Genomic DNA, 13,117 nt, shown 5'->3' with positions numbered 1-13,117 from the left:
CACGTCTTCATCAGCAGTTTTCATGCAAATAATCCTCCAAATGCACCCTCAATTAAGATATGCACATAGATTTACATGGAGTTAAGAAGACACAAATGAGACTGTTCATAAATTCAACCCTGGCTACAATCCTGAACATTATAAACTGTGAGCATTTTATAATTTCAAATGTGAAGTACCAGATTTGTGATTGTAGAGATCATTTATATTCTTGAAATCCAGATTACATGAGATACTTACCTGTACTTTCATCAGAAGAGAGCTTAATACACAGAGCAGTATTACAATATAATTTCAATACATTGTGGAAGACACAAATTCCATAGGGTATATCCTGAAATGTTAAACTTTCATGGGAAAAAGCCTTAAGCTGCTGGTTATTCATTTCAAATAGGAAGGAAGAGCATGATTGAAAACTGAATCTCCCAGCAAGTGAGTGTAAAAAACTCACTTCCATAGAGCCAAAAGAGAGGTTTTTTTAATGTCCTCAACTGACCTAAAAATACTCAGGAGAAGTATTTTTTTTTCAGTTTTACAATGCAGAAAAATTACTCAGGAAATGCAGAATGAGATTCGATATTACACTTTATTGTTTATCACAAAAGTTATGCTGCTAGCTCAAGTTCCTGAACATTTTTCTTAAAAAGCTGTAGCACAAATGACTTAATTATCTTAATTTTGGAGATGTACATTTAACACATTTACAGATAATGTGGATACTTGTCCCAGGTCAGATGCTGTGTTGGTTGGTCAGAGAGCTGTACATGGGCTTGCAGCCTGGGTATTTACTTTACTTTCCTGGAGCAGGTTTATTCACAGAAAGTGTTACTAAAAATCTTTACTGTAAAGATCCCTCTGTAAAATCACTGAGATACTAATGTGATATTAAACCCCACCAGTGTTAAATCTGCAAAAATCTATTTATCTTTCCTGTCCTTCTCACACCGTAGTGACTCAGGTTGTGATTTACACCAAGGATTTAGTCTGCCCACATGCCTGCTCAGGCACATTCCGCTCTCTACACTCCAGGACTAGTGTGTAAACTTTATTACTGGCTTCACACGATATGCAGGACAAGGGCTTGGGCTGTGGACATTGACTCTGTGGGTCACCTGCCCTGCTCCTGTTCCTCATTCAAGAGCAGATCTCTGCATCTCTAGCAAAGACCCAGACCTAAGTGAGTGTTTCCTTCTCTGCTCCTCCTTTTCTGGGCTCCAGACTTGCTGTACAGCTGGACCCAGCAGCGTATGTGCACATTGTATCCAGAACTGTGTGCATGACTCATTCCCCACTGTTGAGTCTATCAGGAGTCACAGCATGGGCTTAAAAATAAACTTACTCCAATATTCAAGTTAGTGTCTCAGGTGTGGAATAATAAAGAAAGAAAGAAAAAAAAGATGGGTCATCATTCTAGATACTTCTTGGTCTTCAAGCATCTCAGCACTGCAGAAAATCTTTTAGTCATGCCACCTACTATCTGTGCTAAACAGGATACACAGCCTCCTATTCCTGATACATGCAAACCAACTCACAGCTATTTGCATCACACAGATCAGCTCTGCTCCGTTTAGCTTCTGCACAAGTAGCAAATTACTGAGTTACAATGTCTCAGTCTGGCTGGCACAGCATTGTCTAAATGCAAGAAAGGGACTGATCCTAGACACCAGCCCTGCAATTTCAGCTGCGTGTGTCAGGTGTCTCATGCCACCCACGCCAGGCAGACACGGTCCCAGGGTGCAGGGCAGGAGTCATGACTCGTCATTTTCTTTAGGTGCAATTCAGAACAGAGAAGTAGCTTTGTTCCTTTTTATTCCCCCCATAGGTCTCCTTATCCGCTGCTATTAGAGGTCAGGGTCTTTTGCTAAGACACAGATGCCATCAGCTGAACTACCTTTGATTCTGATAAATAGGATCTTAATTCTCCACTCTTCTTGGACTGCATTTTCAAGCTATCTTTGGGGCCAGTAGTACAGATAGTTCTGTCTCAAGACAAGAGGATAACCAACAATTAAACTGCCTTTTCTGAAACGGTGCTGTTTTTCAAATCTAGAGTTATTGCTTAGAGACTTTTGTAGTATTTGATGCAGTACTGGCAAAATATCTGTATTTTGCTCTGTGTTATGAAATTATGAAGAAATATATGGTGATGTAATTTTCCCACTTCTTTCAATGGCATATATTCTCATTTATTACAAAAGACAGCTCTAAAGTCGAGATTTAAGGATTTGTTTCAGGCAAGAAGATTATAATTTTTTTTGCAGCAGACAGATTCCATATGGTTGCTCTCCTTGTGTTCTCCCTTTTCTGAGAATCAACAGAAATAACTGGGAAAAAACAACGACCACAACACCTCAGACTGACTACTACTTACACCAGGTACACTCTAACTGGTATCATAAAGGCTGCAGACAAGTTTACATGTTTACACTGGAGTTCTTTTGCTCACAAATTCCTAAACTTCTACTGGAGATGAAAAGGACCATGATTGATCTATGCCTTTGACTTCACCTATTTTGAAAACAAAATAGCATCAAAGAAGCTTAACTGGAATGTCTGGAACTTAAAGGAACAAAATCAAACCTCATTGTTTCCCAAGGCTGGAATACTTAATCCCACAATACATAATCATGGTCACTCTTCCAATGCAATACTCATGGGAAAAAAGAACTGTGTGCCCTTTATCAGATTTGAATCTTATCTCTAAACAATTTGATGGAATATTTTGATTAACTTCTTAATGATAGCCTTTCTACTTCACAGTTACTAATATGTAACTAGAACCACCCACTTTCTTCTGCTAGAGCTCTGTGTATGTGCACTTGCCCTTGATTTTTTGTCTTAACACCATCTGGATCTATGAAGTCTATGCTACAAAAGACCAGATCAAAACTTGCCAGAAGCACATCTCCCTCTTCATCTCAACTTCCCCCCCTACCCCCCTACTTCTTATCATATTATGATCATTTGGCTTTGGAGGCAGCTTTCACTCATGTAAATGATATTTGCTTGTTCATGTTAAAAACAGGCTCACGATTGAGCTTTTAAGACAGATGTATTAACAAGAACAAATTTAACTGACAATAAGAGACCTCTTGCGATGATCTGCCATACACAAGACAAAAGGCGCACAGCTGGGAGCTTGACCTGGGACAGATCAGACCAGAGACTCTCCTCACAGCCTTCGGTGATACATTTTGTATCACCAGTCTCTGCCCCCTGGCCGCCCCTTTCCCCGCCCAACCGGAGCATTGCGATTGGCTCGCTGATGTCTAGGATCTTCTTACTGGCTCACTGTCATCTGGCCATTGTCTAGGGTCTTCCTACTGGTCCGGTGAATGTTCACAGACAGTCTTTTATTTCTCCCTTCAGGTAAATAAGGTCTGAAACCCTCCCCTTATGATTACATCATAGATACTCTGCAACATTCCTCAATTCTTCATTTTGTACAACAATCCCCATAATAAATTTATTAACAATAAGCATAATGAACAGATCAACTAATAACTGATAAGTTACAACAATTAAATCCAATAGTAAATGAATCAACTGGATCAACAAGTACTTCAACGCATAACTGCAAAAACACTTAACAAGATAATTAACTTTTATTTAAATGCATAAGCCAATTTTCCTAAACTTAATCATAACATTCAGAACAGAACATTATAAATTATATAAAAGTAACATTGCAACTCCAAGACAGCTACGGGGAATTAGAGAATTGCGTTGTGAGCTGCAAAACCTGCCTGCAGAGGCACATGGCAGCACAAAGGAGAACATGGCAGCACAATGAGGCTTGTCTCCACCGGACCCTGGCGGGAGGAGGCGTCACATGGCAGACCCTTACAGTGAGGAGCCTGCCAGGATCTCACAGATGGGTGAACTGCGAGTGATCACCCCATAGAAGGACACAGAGGAAGTGTGTTGCTGATGTGGCAACACGGGATAGGTCACGCCATATAAGGAAATGCTGTGCCAGAAAAGTGTATAAAACCAGTTCATTCCTTTGAATAAACTATTCTGATTCCCTGCCAGTCTGTGTCCATGATGCAATCACCAACAAATGGTGCCCCGTGTGAGGAATTTATTACACGCCTCTCTGTGCGTCTGTCAGTGAGCCTCATGGGACTTGAAGCGCTGCTGCAGGAAGCAGGAATGCTGGCCAGTGATTAATCCCTACAAGTTGTAGGCGAGCTATGGGGAACAATGGGGGATGGCGTATCCCAGGAACAGAATGTCCCAGAGACGTTAAAACAGATTTTAAAGAAACATGGCAGGAAAGTTGAGTCTACAGATTTGAACAGACTCTTGTTCTGGGCAAAGAACAGTGATTCAACTTTAGATAGTACCAATATTTTTGATCCTCAGACATGGGACGCTTTAGACGCATTGTGGAACCGAGTTACACGCAGTGATGCAGCGCTGACAGAGCTTTTGTGTTCGTGGAGGACAGTGCGCAAAGCGGTCACAGTGCAGGTGGCACCCAGAGACCAGACAAAGAAAGACGCTTGTGCCACCGCGGTAGACGTGCCGAGCCCTTCTGCGCTGCCAGCAAGCAACTGTAAGTCTGTCGGGGCAGTGGGAAGAGAATCAGCAGATGTCCCCTCGTCCCCTGACCTGTTTGACCCTAGAGGGAAGCCAGATGGTACCGTAGAAAAGCACATGCCGCCCCACGCCATGTGGCATCAGCTGGAGCTGGGGGGTCCTGTCCGGGTAGCGTGTTCCCTCTCCATTTGCCCTCTGCGAGAGTGCAGCAGCAGCGGCAGATGCAGTGGGGGGAAAGCGTGCGGAGCCACAAAGGTGTGGTGCATAGCGGCACTGGTGACTGCACCACGCCGGCAAGCACATGGCAGAGCCAGAAAGCGGCGGTGAGCACATGGCAGAGCCGTGTGGTGCCAGCAAGCACATGGCAGCGAGCACATAGCGGCGAGCACATGGCAGCGAGCACACGGCAGCGAGCACATAGCGGCGAGCACATGGCAGCGAGCACATGGTGGCGAGCACACGGCAAAGCTGCGCCGCAACCGCGCCCGGCGGCCACCCCCACGCCACGGACAGGCGGGTCAGCAGTGCTGGGAGCTGGCGGGGCTGCAGCTCCTCTCAGCGCATGGTGGGGGCCGTGAGTGGCTCTCTGCATGTGAGAAGTGAGGAGACAGGCCCGAGGGACCCGCGCAGCCGGCAGGACCCACGCTGCTACAGCCAGGGATCCCATTCCTTGCAGACTCTCGGGAGCTGATACTGTGCTGGAAAAAAGACTGAGTGGACCGATAGCCCCTTCCTTGAGAGTGGGGTAGGGCTGCAGTATTTTGCAGCGGCTTGTGCGAGAATGGCTGCAAGCTAGGCAAAACACTGTCACAATCCTGGACCCTATCTCAAAGACTGCTTTTTTACCACACCACCTTGTGACCCCTCTGCATTGTTCTAATTGCTTTTTGTGATAGATAATAATTATAATTTGTAAGCTACTTTTTAAAGCAGGAATCAGGCTTGTTACCTTTTGAAACCTTTTGAAACCACTTAGAGAGTTAATGTTATTATAATTTTCTAAGGCCTAGATTTATATACATTCTGTGAAATGGTGAAGTATTTAAACAGTTGAAGATAATTACCTTGCTTAGTTTTACATGGTGTGCAGCTGTTATTGGATTAGATATATTAGTTTACTGTTCATAGTAAGAAAAGTGCATGTTATGTTCCACATTTTCCTGAATTTAGTAAGTTGAAAGATGTTTGTGTTACATATTGTTAGAAAAGGAGGAAATGCAGAGATGGGGTGTGGCCCCCACGGAAGACTGTAAAGAAGTTAATATGTTCTTAATTTTTCAATTGCATTCAAAATAATCACAAGATATTAATAAAGTTTTTAAGCAATTTTATACGTATTTTAGGAAAACCTCAGTCACAGTTTGAGGCTCTGGCCAAGCCCTAGCCCTGGCTGATTGGGGATTATACCATCAGATCCAGGTGTTTCTGCCCTCAAAGTATCATCAAGTCATTTTGATTTGTTAATTTGATCTTAGAAAAGCTGGACCCTCTTTCAAAGTAAACTTGAAAGCCTTGCCTAGGAAAGACTCTCTAGGTCTTCACTATGAAACAGGACCTTCCAGCAAGTTGCAGACTCTGAGTGATGGTAAAAGTTTTAGACAACTTTACATTGTTTCTCAAAGTTTTATCTGTTTAATAACTGCCATAATTCTCATTTGTATAAACAAAAAAGGGGGAATTATAAGAGAGAATTGGGCTGTGATCTGTAAAACCTGCCTGCAGAGGCACATGGTAGCACAAAGGAGCACATGGCAGCACAAAGAGGTTTGTCTCCACCGGACCCTGGTGGGAAGAGGTGTCACAGGGCAGACCCTTACAGAGAAGATGGGTGAACAGCAAGTGATCATCCCATAGAAGGACATCGAGGAAGTGTGCTGCTGATGTGGCAACACGGGATAGGTCACACCATGTAAGGAAAAGCTGTGCCTTGGAAAAGTGTATAAAACCAGTTCATTCCTTTGAATAAACGATTCTGATTCCCTGCCAGTCTGGGTCCGTGATTTAATCACCGACAGACAGCTATTAGTTTATTAAGTTTGGTAGTTATTAAGTTGATTAACAAAATTTGTTTATTAACTGTGGAAGGAGTCTCTGTTGCTCCTTAGAAGAGTCAGGTTTCATTCTGGCTCCTACTTGTCATGCTTTCATCGCCAGAAAAGATTTGTCAGGGTAAAATGGAGGTAAGGAGAGAAAAAGAAAATTAAAGGGTTGCCTTGACCAAAAGAAACATGACCATGCTTAAGTCTTAGCAGGTGTGACTGAGAGGAGTGGGAAAAGACAAGCTGCTGGGATAACAAGTGTGAATTTTCTTTAGGGGAAAAAAAGCTGTAAGGAAAAGAAAGAAACTTAAATTGAGATAGTGAATACCTGCTATGGGCCACTGCATGATAATCTGTCCACAGGCTGTGTCTCCCAGGCAAATTCCTCCTACTCAGCAGCCCACCCGTTTGCTCTGCTTTTCACAGGTTGCCAGCTCACAGCAAGATCAATTGCCACTACATGTGTCCTTTTTAAACCTATTTCCATCAGCTCACAGCAAGGCCCACGTCTCTCACTTACAAGCGAGACCTCCAGCTGCCATGACCCCCGGGCTACGGGGCCTCTTCAGGCAGCTCTCTCCTTTGGGAAGGTCTGGGAGATTGACAGACAGGGAGATGCAGAGCCTGCACTGGCACAAGTATCACGCAAAACAGATACTGGGAGATGGAAGACTGAGGAAAAACTTGGAAACATAACCCCTTCCATGGACAAAGCCATGGTGGTATCTTCTTGTGCCAGCTCTGCTGTGTCCCTGTGGACATCATCCCTGCATAAGCTGCAGCTGGGAGCAACAAATAAAAGTGGCTTTTGCCTTGGAGTATTTGCTGGAGGAACTGGTTGAGACCAAATCTCTGTTTCACATAGGCACTGAAGACCAGATTTTGCCCTCCTCTCTTGGGAGGAAATTCACCATCCCGCACCCAATCCCCCTTGCCAGGAAGTGGGGCTGGCCCTTCCAAGCCCTCTGCCCCACACTGGCTTCCCTGGCCAGGTCCCCACAAGGCCACGTGGTGGGAGTGACTGCAAAGAAACTTGATTAACATCAAACCTCCCCACTGGCACAGCCTGTCCATGGAAGATCTGCAGATCACTGTGCAGCAACCACCTTCTCCCAGGAGTAGATCCTGAGCTTTGGAAGAAATTTGAGTTTCTGAGAAATACAGATAGCCACAAATGCATCCATTTGCTGCTGCAGTCCCAGCAGCCTCTAAGACATTTCTGAAGTGAAATGTGGGGAAATAGAGGTTTATTTACTTCTTTTTCCCCTGGGGGGTTCAAATGAGCAAGCCACTCCACCCTTTATGCTAAGAAAGTAATAAAAATGCTTTTCTTTACTCCATAATCATACCTAAGTGCCTAGATCCGGTTGTGCCACTTGTTTGCCTAAAAGCAAGTTATCTTGGCTTCCAGTTGCCTTGATTTACACCCATACTGCACAAACCACTTTGCAGGTGTGTCAGATTGCTCTCAGATTGGCTGTGGTCAGGCTCACTTGTGTATTTGCTTTGTCACATATTTCCCACAGCATCTCAATGATCTGGAGGACTAGGACAGGCTGGGTTAAAATTACTTTTTTTCTTTTCCATTCCACAGATATTCTTTGGCTATAAAACACTTTCCTACTTCTTATTAGGTGCCATCAAAACCATTTTGAGGCTTTGTTACCCAAGCCCTCATGGGCTGGGGTGCAGGAGCTCAGGTGCATTGGGTGCTGGCTGATGCTCACATGGGTGCACAGTGTGCAGCCCCTTGCACGACAGCAGGGTTTTAAAGCTCAGAAGATGGAAAGTTTGATATCTTTGGAAATGCAAGGCTGAGCATCAGTTTCTTAATCAGCAGTTACAGCTGCTGTCAACTGCCTTCCTGGCAACCCCCTGCTGATGGTGGAAGTGGTTTAGGGAATGTTTTGCAATACAAAGATCACCTCTTAAAGGGGAAAGCAGAACACTGCCATCTTCCAGCCTTTTGCACACTAAGAACAATGGAAAAAACTAAATAGCCTAATAGGAAGTAGAGAAATCCTGACCTTTCTTTGCTACCGTTTTATTCAGCATACATGTGAATGATTAAATTGTTCTGAATTGACACTGTTGGGGCTGCCCGAGGCAGCACAGTGTCCAGCTGCAAACGTCCTTGGCTTCTGCTGCTGCAGGCAGGGGTCGGCTGCAGTTTGCAGGGAAAGCTGTGAGCTGCAGCAAGCAAGGAAAGCTGCCAGCTGCAGCAAGCAGGGAAAGCTGGCTCCTTCACAAGGCGCGAGCCCCAAACAAAGGTGGTGTAAAAGCATTGGCAAAGGCAAAGGATGAGAGAGCGGTCTCTGTGTAGGTTCCAGCTGGTTTATTGCCAGTGGAGGGTCCAGGGAGAAAGACTAAGAAGTGAGACAGATTGCAGTGATTTATAAGGGGGTGGAACAAGGGGAAACCACCAATGGGGATCAGCTGATAAGGAGGGGACAACAGGGGACTATCCAATAGGGATAACTTAAGGGAGGGAATCAGATGAGTAGACCAATGGAGCATCGAAGAAGAGAGAACTTTCCAGAAGTAATACATAAGCAACTAGGGGAAATACATAGACATGAACTTATACATAAAACTGGGTGCAGAACTCCTGAACCAATTAACTTAAAACATGTAAACTAAGAGCCACTAGGAACCTGGGAACTCGCTGTAACCAGGATGAGAATCAGACCTCTGTGTTCTGGAGGCCTGTCCTCCAATGCTCTGCTGCAGTGGCCACTGCCACCTGCACTGCAACACTGAATAACTGGTGCAGTATTTGTGAGTGCACGATTTCCCATAGGAAGCTCTCCTTCCCCACCACTTTGTCTTTTATCACAAGAGGTGCTGAAAGCATTTGAAATGTCGGTAGCTACTAGTGAAGTAAAAATGTTCTTTGGACATCTCTCTCAAAGGTCACTGAGTAAGACACAGAAGTGCACTCCTAAGGTCTGGATCATCTCAGATGGAGCCACACATTAGCAGGATTACCCTTGATAAAGATCTTCTCCCAGCTGTAGAAAGGCTTATTTGTCATTGAACCTCAGACTTCCGAGCACAGCAACTCCATGCAAATAAAATAACTTTTATGAAAGGGGAAATGTGGATCCAAGCAGCCAGAGCCCTGACTCCTCTCCATGGATGTGCAAAAGAAAGGGCAGGAGGAGCATTGTGGTCACCTCCTTCAGATCCAGGGACTGAAGGATGCAGGTCTAGGCCTCTGAACTGGATGTTAGGGATAGTCACAAAATATTTACTTATGATGTTGGGCTTACTGCCCCAGTACACTGGAATCTTGGTACTTCCAAGCTCTGGTAGGAATGAACTTGAATGAGATGAACGTTCAAGCACTTACAAAGTAGTTTTACAGTTAATTACCCAAATACTCCTGGGAAATGGGAAATCAGTTTCCTCATTTATTGTAAAGAGTTAAATCACTACTATTTGGAGGCTTAAGTAAGGGCACAGAATAAATTCCTGTCGAATCAGATTGAGAAAAGGCAACCCACCAGCACCTGTTAGCTGGTCTGATATTTTGCTGCCTCAGTGGTGTTGTTTAGTCCAGCAGTCACAACCAGGGAAACACCACTTGGTGGGAGCAAACCCAAGACCTCTGTCAGTGCTGCTCTGCCATGGCCACAATCATTGACAAGACAATTCTTCCCCCTTGGCCCCCAAAATCCCACAGCTGTTAGCAGACAGACCTCAATAGCTGGATGAAGATGGTGGCACCAGGACTACCAGGCATCCCTGATGATGGATCAGGGGATGCTAACCCTGATCTTGCTAAATCCAAGGAATTATGGGGCTGTGGTGCCAAAAAATGCAGCTTTTCAGGCAGCTGAATGACATTCACAGCCAGCTTTTATGTGCTACCACTTGATCTTCATAGTAAGTATTTTTTATTCAGTGTTTCCGAAGCTCCTTCACTGTGAAAAAGAGGAAGATGCCTTTGACAGTGTTCCAGGTATGCTGAGAAGTGTCAAAGCTTTTCCTGTTTTCAAGTAATGAAGATCAAAACTTAAAGTTTAAAACATTCACTTAAACCTTGGAAATACCTTGAAACATCTTTACTACATATTTTTCCTTCCTTTGTTTTATTCGTTATTCAAAAACACAGCTTCCATATAAATGTCATGAGATGTAATGTTCTGCTTCAGCTTAACAGAAGGAAATTGTGAGCATAACAAATCAACACTCTTCATTATTCTAGGTACAGGACCCTGCCGTGCTTCACCAGGATCTCCAAAAACACAGGTCCAGGCAACGGGAGGAAGACAGAGCATTAAGAGATGTGCTTGAGCCTTAAAGTTCCCAAAGTTGAAGGGTTCTGGTTATAGAATTTTAATTTGCTCCTTTTTTTAAGCATTTCCCCTCTAGAATGCTCCTGACTCCTTGCAAACTTGAAATCTTGCAACACTAATTAGCTTCTAAACTGCTTAATTACTGGTAAGGTTATACCAACACTATTGGTGTGTATTGTGATTGCAATTTTCTTTTCAGTCTCAAAATGGAAGGAAAAGAAACACAAAATGGCATTTCTAAGGTCAAGACTGTTAAAAAAAATATGTAGAAGAACTAAATCTGTTTTCTTAAGGAAAGGTTTATATTACTACAGTATTACTGCATAGCTAACGCTCCTCTAGAAAATAGTGCAACACAGGTGGGTACTAAAGACAGCTTCAGAAATTCTACTGTTTCAATAAATGAGATAGAAATGCTCAAAATATACTTTCCTTTAATTAGAGTTCTTTCTTTAGAATCCTCCCAGAATAAATATTTAATTTTTTTTTTTTTAAGTTCTCATTCCATATTTCAAGGAAGCTTGTCTATGTCCCACCTAGCTTTGCATTTCATTAAGGGACCAATTTCTGGGTTTATTAAAGCTTTAATAGACAGTCCTTTGGATTGCAAAGCGCAGCAGATCCATTAGCATGTCACTGAGTGCTATTAGACAACTGCTTTGACCTTTTGTGGTTCCATGTGTGCCACATTTGGGTACCCAGCAAGGCAGTGCTGGTGCTGAGCAAGTGCTTTGGATAAGCAACAGATCCCACCTGTACTGACATGGTTAAAATGCCACGGCAGGGCAGGAGGCGTGAGGGAGGCGTTTCAAGTTGCCCTCTTGAGGAGAGAAAAGACATACTCAAAAGATTTGACAAGGATTATTGTTTTAGTCTAATCTATTTTTAAAAGCAAGCTATCAAATATTGGATTGAAAGTCCATAGAGAAACAAAGAGCTTGATTTATGTAAGGAAGCTGACATCTCTGCCAGGAGCTGTTCTGGAGCAGGTTAGAGTTTGCAGCTAATGTAACTTAATTACGGATACTGAAAACAAAGCATTTAGGAACGAAGTCACAACTGAACAACTGTGACTACAAGTGACAGAAGTAGAATAGTTCCATCAAGTTCAGCAATAAACTGAAGCCCATTCGTGGAATCAGTGGGTGTCTTGCCCCAATGAGCAGCTCAGGATTAGACGGGATTGCGCATCATGCCAGCGCTAGTTAGAAACATAGAACAGATGTCACGTAAATAGGGAAGTGTGAGACAAAACAGAAATAATTGTAAAAATATGCCCAAGGATAAAATAAATTGATCCTAAGACACTAACAAACATTCTTGTATAAGGCAAAATGAGTCTTTGTACTGGGTTGGCTTTTATTTTCTTGCTAATATTGCATAACAGAACCACACTGGCATGATGAGGAGGGGGGATAATAAAATAACTTATCAATGCACTATTAACTCTGCACGCTCTTACCTAATAATAAGATATTGATGTCTCCTTTAATGCATGCCTCATTGTCGAGAACTTTCTCATTACCCTGCAGTAGCATACACAAAATGGCTTTTTTAATATACTCATGGCCATGAACATTTGGTGCTAAAGGCTTGCTTAAATGGTCAAAGATACCCTATTTAAGAAACAGCAAACACTTACATTGCACATTACCAACATTAAATGCAATCTCATTATCCATTAGCCAGTATTAGTGCAATTTATATCTTACTTTGGTTTGAGTTTTGCAGAATTTCTTGATCTTTGCCACATCATGAGTTGAGAATGTCGATGCTATTTCTTTGCTCATCAGTTTGATATTATTAGGAAGCATTATTGTTCTGGGTATTTTCCTGCAGATGCAGAGAAATGTCATGAGATTAACTATTAAATAAATACTGGACCATTGTTTACACAATACAAAAAAAAAAAATCAAAGAAATTATTAGGTTTATCCATTTTATTATGGCTCAGCAAGTGAAATCCACACTGCAAGAGGATTCAATGAAGTTCCAACATCAGCCCCCACAAAGAGGGCTCGTGGAAGAGCATCTCAGGACCCATCACAGGGGGTGCCCAGTTGTTACTGGGGAGGAGCCAGGGCCAGGTAATGGGAGGAAATTTGTCGAAGAGGAGATGGCATTAGGTGGAAAGGGTTGCTCTCAGCTCCAGGGGTGGCGTGGCAGCCATCTCCGACAGGTACAGAGAGCAGCTGGCAGCAACCGGCACAGGCCAGGCTGGAACCTGGCTCT

The sequence above is a fragment of the Corvus kubaryi genome, unplaced genomic scaffold, assembly GCF_017639235.1.
Source record: "Corvus kubaryi isolate FWS band 111438036 unplaced genomic scaffold, C.kubaryi_AGA036_p1.0 37312, whole genome shotgun sequence".
Classification (NCBI taxonomy): domain Eukaryota; kingdom Metazoa; phylum Chordata; class Aves; order Passeriformes; family Corvidae; genus Corvus; species Corvus kubaryi.
This window is presented reverse-complemented; position numbering follows the sequence as displayed.